A 7,112-nucleotide genomic window follows, 5' to 3' on the forward strand; every position below is an offset into this window, starting at 1 on the left:
ATGGCCTCCTGTAGGCTACACATGAGGCAGGCTCCACACAATCATAATAATTGCTGTAGCTCCAGCTCTCGCTCAGAAGGCACTCACCTTACTCTTACCCCATATATCTGTGGCGCCTCTCAAGTTGTCACCCCTCCACTGGAGACCAAGTGAGTGAGTCTGTGCACCAGTCCTTTAAGATGACATCTAGGTTCTAGCTGGCTACCATCTCATTGGGAGGGGCCAACAGAATCCTGGTTGATTTCATTTCCAGATTTTGTGGGAACTCTTCTTGCCACAGCACCCCTCAGCTGGGGAACCAGTCTTGAAGTGGGACCTCTTCCTCTTCTGGGGCAACCTTCTCCAGTGAGGTGTCTCTAACTGGAGTTCTGCCACTATATGTGAGTTTAGGGTCTACCAGTTTCAAGTGTCTGCCCCTTCTATAAGTCTCAATGTGGCCTCTTCTTTGTATCCTTAGTTATGGGGTTCTGTTCAGGTAATCTTCAGATCGTTCTTGAAGTTGATTATTGTTTAATTTATTTGTAATTTTAGTGTGATCCTGGAATATCGTAGTCATAGCATTTCCCTAATTCGCCATCTTTACGTTGAAGGAATACAGGTTGGTTCAGTATCATGTTTATTTTTTCAAATTGGAACAAAATGGAATTTTGCTGATATCCCTAAGGAAAATAGTGAATTCGATATATAAAGAAGAGATCGCCCACTTCTGAGACCTCTGCTCCTGAGTGCCACCGTTTCTTCCCTTAAATTGAGGGTCACTGTTTTGGTCCAGCACCCCAAGGACAGCTGTGGCAGGGGGTGGGAGTGCCAGCAGTTAGCAAAACAAAGAGCTGACTGAACTAGAAAGCAGCTATGTGGAGGATAAGGTCATCCTTACTCATAACTGTTCTTACAAACCAAGCACCCATTTGTTTAAAAGGCTTTAACTTCCTCTGCACTGATCTTCAAGCAGAATCTGCATTGCTGGCCGACATCAGCTTTTCGGTCCCTCTTCTAACAAGTCCAGGAAGGACTCGGGCCAGAAGTCCACAGGATCATTCTCCATCCTGGGACTGTGCTCCCGAATGTAAATGTGCGCTGAACTCCCAGGGGGTTTCTGTGAGGGAGGTGCCTCTTCACATTTCCATTCCCAGGTTCACTGCACCCACACTTAAGATTTTGCTTCAGACGGACTGGAAGGGGTGGGAACAGGTTTGTACAAACCCTCCGCAGAAGTAATGTGACCGGGATTGTCTGAGAGCTGCACTGACAGACACACAGTCCATAGAAGGGGGAAGAGGTGTAACAACTCACTCATTTCATTGCCTAGAGTATTTAGAACCCAACAAACAGGAAGAAAACCTGGTTTTTGCTTTGGGAAGTCTCCAGAGTAGTGTGTCCCTGATAAAGATCTTTTCTAAAAATCTGAAATTTACAAAAGTATTTGTTGTATTACAGTAATGTGGGATTATTGTGATTTTTAAAAATTGCTTTAGTGTTTTTGTTATTTTGGTTTTAGTAAGTTGTTTTGACACTGTTACAGTGTGAAAACTTTTTAAGTAGTAAAGTTTGACTTTTGTTCTCACCTGACATGACTTAGCATGTGGGGCAGAAATAACAAGTATTATCATTAACTTTGGGTCTTGCTGTGCTTTACTTTTCCTAGAAGCTTCTCCTGGGGGCCAGCTTTCTCCCTTGTACAGTGTCATTTCCAGGACTGGATTCCATAATAAACCAGATACTGTGAGTCCCTTTAGGAAGAGTCCCAGGGTGGGGTCCCCGCAGTCATTCTGAGGGTGATCCCTGTAGGTGGGGAGGGGCGGTGGGGACAGGAGCTTGAACTCACTGGCCTCTGCATTCCAGGGGAGCAGGAATTCGACCCCTCCGTGAAAGGCAGCCAGCACTTCATCCCCAGCACCCATCCACTTTGGGCCAGGTTGTTTTGAGACAAAATAACACTCATCTTTAAAGCATGCTGTGGCCTAGCGGGACCTCAGCCCACTGTGGAGATGCCATGTGCTTAGTGGGCCGCCTCCTTTCCACTCCTGAGCAGTTAGTAGAAAAGTGCATTGTCACCTGGCTGAGTCGACAGTTTCTGCTTTTTTCAGAAAGCCAGAGAACTGAAAATCCTGGATTAATGAAGAGGCAGAGTTTTTGTTTGCACTTACTACACACCCCACTGTGTAGAAATCACCACAGATTCAAACAAAGTTATTCTTGTACAGTTTTAATATGTTCTTACTGTAGAATCTCGAGGTGATACTCTAATTTGTTATTTTATAAAGAATATATATTATGTACATGAAATGTGTGTATAACATGTCTCTTAGGAGACAGATAAGACTACACAGTAAAATGTAGAGAAAAGTGATTTGTAGAAATTCATAAGGTAATAGACTTTGTTGCAGAGCAACTTGGGCGATCTCATGTGCATGTTGCAGGAGCAAACACAAATGCTTTTGTTGCCTGAGAATGAGGTTGCAAATCCTTCTTTGCAGAAGAGGTTATAGAATGCTGCTCTGTGTAACCAGAGATCCTACACAGGCCTGAACGATTTTGCTGTCCACTCGTCTTTTATGTGTACATATACTTTGACTGCAAGTTTGGTTTCACACTCCCGTTGGCCACCAGGCCAGTGCTGCCATTCTGTCCTGTTTCCTAAGCACACTGAAAAATCTCCCAACTATGTTCTTTGATTTTTTCCACCTGGCCCGCCACCTGCTGGCTTGACATTGTATTATAACCCTTGACAGTGATTGGGGCTCTGCCTCTAGCATTTCTGGCACCTTGGTTCAATCCAAGAGGCAGGTAGAGTGGGGAGAGCAGTTGTGGGGGCAGAGCCCCAGAAAGTAGTTTCCAGGCTCTCGGCCTCACATAGACAGGTGCTGGCTCAGGTAGTAAATGGCCATCAACTGATTGCATGGCCATCAGCTGTGGCTAGTTGGCCGTCAGCTGTAGCCAGTTAGCCAATTAGCCGCCAATATAACTGCTGCGGCTACGGAGGAGAGTAGAGGAGAGAGAAGGAGAGGAAAAAAGAATGGGGCTAGCAAGAAGATGGCGGCTGGGCTGGCAAGTGTGGAGGCGGTTTGAGGACAGTGTGGATCCAGCCTCCATTGAGAGTATAGTGCCGCCAGAGAGAATATAGTGGTATGACTCCCCTACCTATGGCTCCGTGGGTGTTCCTTTTTGGCCTCACCATATCCTGCGTTCTTGTATGGGGAGCGGGAGCAGAGACCCTGTAGGCCTCCCCGCACGACAGCAGTATTACTGTAAAAACACAAGACATACCAAGACTTGGCTTGGGGTGTGGAGGGGGTGTGGATTTTTGTTTCTGTGTAGGTTGTTTGGCATTGGTAGGTGTCACGCGGGGCGTCCATCGGGGTCTCTGGTCCCAATCCCCACATAAGAGCGCAGGACATGGTGAGGCCAAAAAGGAACACCCATGGAGCCATAGATGGGGGAGTCATTCCACTATATTCTTGCTGGCGGCATCTGCCTCTCTGCAATCCGCTCTTGCTAGCTCAGCCACCATCTTCTTGCTAACCCCCATTTTTTTGCTAGCATAGCCACAGCAGTTATATTAGTGGCCAATGGCTCACTGGTTACAGCTGACAGCCAACTAGCCACAGCTGATGGCCATGCAATCACAGTTGATGGCCATTTACTACCTGAGCCAGCACCTGTCTATGTGAGGCAGAGAGCCTGGAAACTACTTTCTGGGGCTCTGCCCCCACAGTAGGTTTCACTGTGGTCTGGTTTTGCTGTTGCTAGCTTACTGAATTCTGGAAAATGCTGAAGAGATGGAGAGCGCTATACTGTTCACGGGTGCCCACTTCACTGTATTTGCAGGAGATGATTGAATACAGATGACCCTGCTGTCCATCTCTTCATTTGTAAAATTCTCCCAGTAATGGAGACATTGTGGGATCACGTGTGCAGAAATCTCTACAGAGGAACTTTATGTACCTAATCCAGAGATGCCTGTGCAGTTGGTCTGGATGTACAGCAATAAATGTGTTGTGAGAGTGAGAGCATGCGTGTAGCCTGCTGGACCTTTTTTCTTTAATGGTTAGCCTCAGTAAATGAGTAGGGTGAGGACATTTTAATGCGAAGCTACTGTTCATGATGTTCATGTATAGTGAGCTGACTGTAGTATGTTACCGTTGTCTGTTTAAAAATAGAAAAACTGTAATTTATGTCCACTTTGTACTGTAGTGTATTTACTTGGTACAAACCATGTGTGTGTGTGTGTGTGTGTGTGTGTGTGTGTGTGTGTGTCTGTGTGTGTTAGAATACAGACCATCGAATTTGGATTTTAAAACATCAGGTGTTTGTCTTTACTAACTCTGCCATTAGTTTGCCTTCTGATTTTCCACACCTGTATAACCCATGTCCCTGTAGCTTAATAATAGTAACTGCCAACAGTCATTGAGGGTTTACTGAATATTAGGCACCGTTCCCAACATTTGATATTTATTATCTCATTTCATCCTTTCTGCAACAGATGCCATAGATACTATTGTTATTAAGTGTCTTTGAATGGAAAACTGGGGTAGAGAGCTTAGTGATGGAGAGGGTGGCAGAGCCAGGGTTCCACTTGTGCTTCCATCGGTTCGTCCTCTCCTTGTTCTGTCTGGTGAATGTCACAGAGTGGCAAGCCAATGAAATGGAAGACCGGATGTCTGCAGAGTGCAGCAGGGCTGTGGTGACTATCAGAAATTCCAGACTGACCAATACTGAGGGCCGGCATCTGTGATATGTAGAACAGCGTGTGTGATACATGAAACGATGCTTGCTTAAATGAGTATTTAGAGCAAGTAGCAGAGCCGGCACTGCAACCCATGAAATAGTAGCTAAAGGTAGCTTAATATGAAAGATGTATCTAAAAATGGTATTTCATTGTTTTCAGAAAAATCACAGTATCCTTTCTGAAGTGATCAAAAATTAGGTGTAACCTTTCCTGGACAGAAGAGTGTCTTATATAGACTGCCAGGGAAAAGTAGAGAGGGAAAATGAGCCCAATACTTATTTGAATTTTACAGAGTGGGAGTTGGTGTGGACAGCAGCAATGTAATATTTAAATTAACTATGACAACTACAAATACAGTTGAAGACAACATGAACAAATTATCATTGACTTTACTAGTGTGAGATCAATAGTATGTGGTCATTGATATTTTCATTTGTCATTGTGACTATGGGAGAGTAAAGTGGTTTGGGGCATCTTTTATGGGATAGTTCAGTAGAGGCCTGTGTTTAAGAGTTAATTTCCAAAGTACATTATTATCAGTATTGTTACATCTGTTTACAGGTATGTGGATACACTTTTTCTCCTAGCAATAACATAGCCTTTTCTTTCTAGGGCATCACCTTATAGGCAGATTAACTTTGTAAAAATACCTTTAGGGTTAGGTAAGGTCAAGATGCTATCTGACTTAAAAAGAAGTGACAGCGTTCTGCCTGGCGACCAGGGCAGCGTCCTTAGCAGCGGTAATAGACGCGAACAAAGGCGGTGACTGCGGGGATCTGACGTCGCCCGGGTGGGCGTTGTGCGCATAGTGGAGGGTTAGGCGGTAGCGGTGGCGGCTTTAACTGCGGCAGCTCGACTAGGGCGACGGGAGAATCCCCGTGACCGGCGGTCGAGTTAGGCAGCGAGTGTGTGCATCTGCTCTCGCTGTGCTCTGCGGAGCTTATCGTAGATACCGTGCGACACGCAGGGGAGGTGGTGCGCGAGGGGCTGCGGGAGCGGAGCCCGCTCCTCGGCTCCTGTAGCGCCCACCTCCTTCTCTGCTGCCAGCACGCGTTTTGTCACCTCGGTGCTCGCAACTTCGCGGTACCTGTGGGTCTGTGCCCCCGTGTGGGCAGCGCAGACGGACTTTTGGGTTGGGGTGGACGGGGGTGGAGGGCTTTAAAGAGGCCGCCTCTGCTTTCCAGGCCTGTGACGGGCCAGCCGCCAGGAGTTGATCAGTACCTGAATGGGGGAGTGGGAATGAAATAAAAGTCACACACAAATGCTAATGCGGCCGGTCTTCAGTCATGCTGAACCCTGAGTTTATTATCTCTAACCAATATATACAGTTTGAGTATGTGCAGTTAAATGAAGAAGATATGCATTATCTCAGCGAAAGTAAATCTTTCCAGCCTCAACTTTCCTTTGACATAGAAGATACAAGGTCACTGAAACTCACAAAAGTAAATATCTCAAGGAGACAGAACCTACCAATTGTCCAGAAAGCCTTTAGTCTTCTGTGTCCGGGAACTGGCCGTTTCCACCACATTCCTCAGCAGCCGTTAGGCGCCTCTCAGATAAGGCAGAGGCAATGTTATGGGGGCAGAAACCAAGCCAGTCTGCAAGGTTCAGGGTTGCAAGAAACCATGGCTCCCCACATCTCCCCCTTTTTTATTTTATAAAAGCAAAGTCCATCCAGCCAGGATGGCGAGGTGACGGTGCCTGACTTAGGTGTCTCAGGACGCCAGCCTCAACTTACCCGTCTTTGGTACTCATATTTTATTATATAAGCCCTGTCTTAGGTGTTGAAGCGGCTCCCAAGTACTTACCCGTCTTTGGCTAACCCGCCCCTCTAAATGCATGGGGGAGAAAGACTTAAGGCTTCGCCTTAAGCTCAAGCTGATGGATGTCAGCTCGTAAGTCTAACATCCTGCTGATGAAACATCTGATGAGGATGGGGAGTAGGCACAGAACCAAGCAGACACAGATGCTCAATGTAAGAAATATTATAACAGAATGGGTAATATAAGGCATAGAGGGCAAAACACTCCTAAGAACATCAACAAACTCAGAGGCAGCCTGAGCTGCATCAAATTTTAAGGGTTCAGCTTCTCTCATACTTTGAACTTTATCATGAAGCTGAAGCATATCTAAAGACAAATTAGCATTATGCCAAATTCCTTGAAGATGTAAACGAACCCGATTCCAATCATATTGACTATTATTATACTTTTTAGAAGTGACACATATCCAATGATATTCTGCATGACACTCTAAATGAGATTTAACTTTCATACCCTGAATCACATCTCCCATATACTGAACTGTATCATAAAGGGCATTCACTTTTTGCTCTAATTTCTCATCAATAGCTTCTTGGGTCCCTAAAGCCAAAGTAACATTT

The sequence above is a fragment of the Rhinolophus sinicus genome, chromosome 14 (genome assembly GCF_057876585.1).
Source record: "Rhinolophus sinicus isolate RSI-liver-muscle chromosome 14, RSI-T2T, whole genome shotgun sequence".
NCBI classification, from domain to species: domain Eukaryota; kingdom Metazoa; phylum Chordata; class Mammalia; order Chiroptera; family Rhinolophidae; genus Rhinolophus; species Rhinolophus sinicus.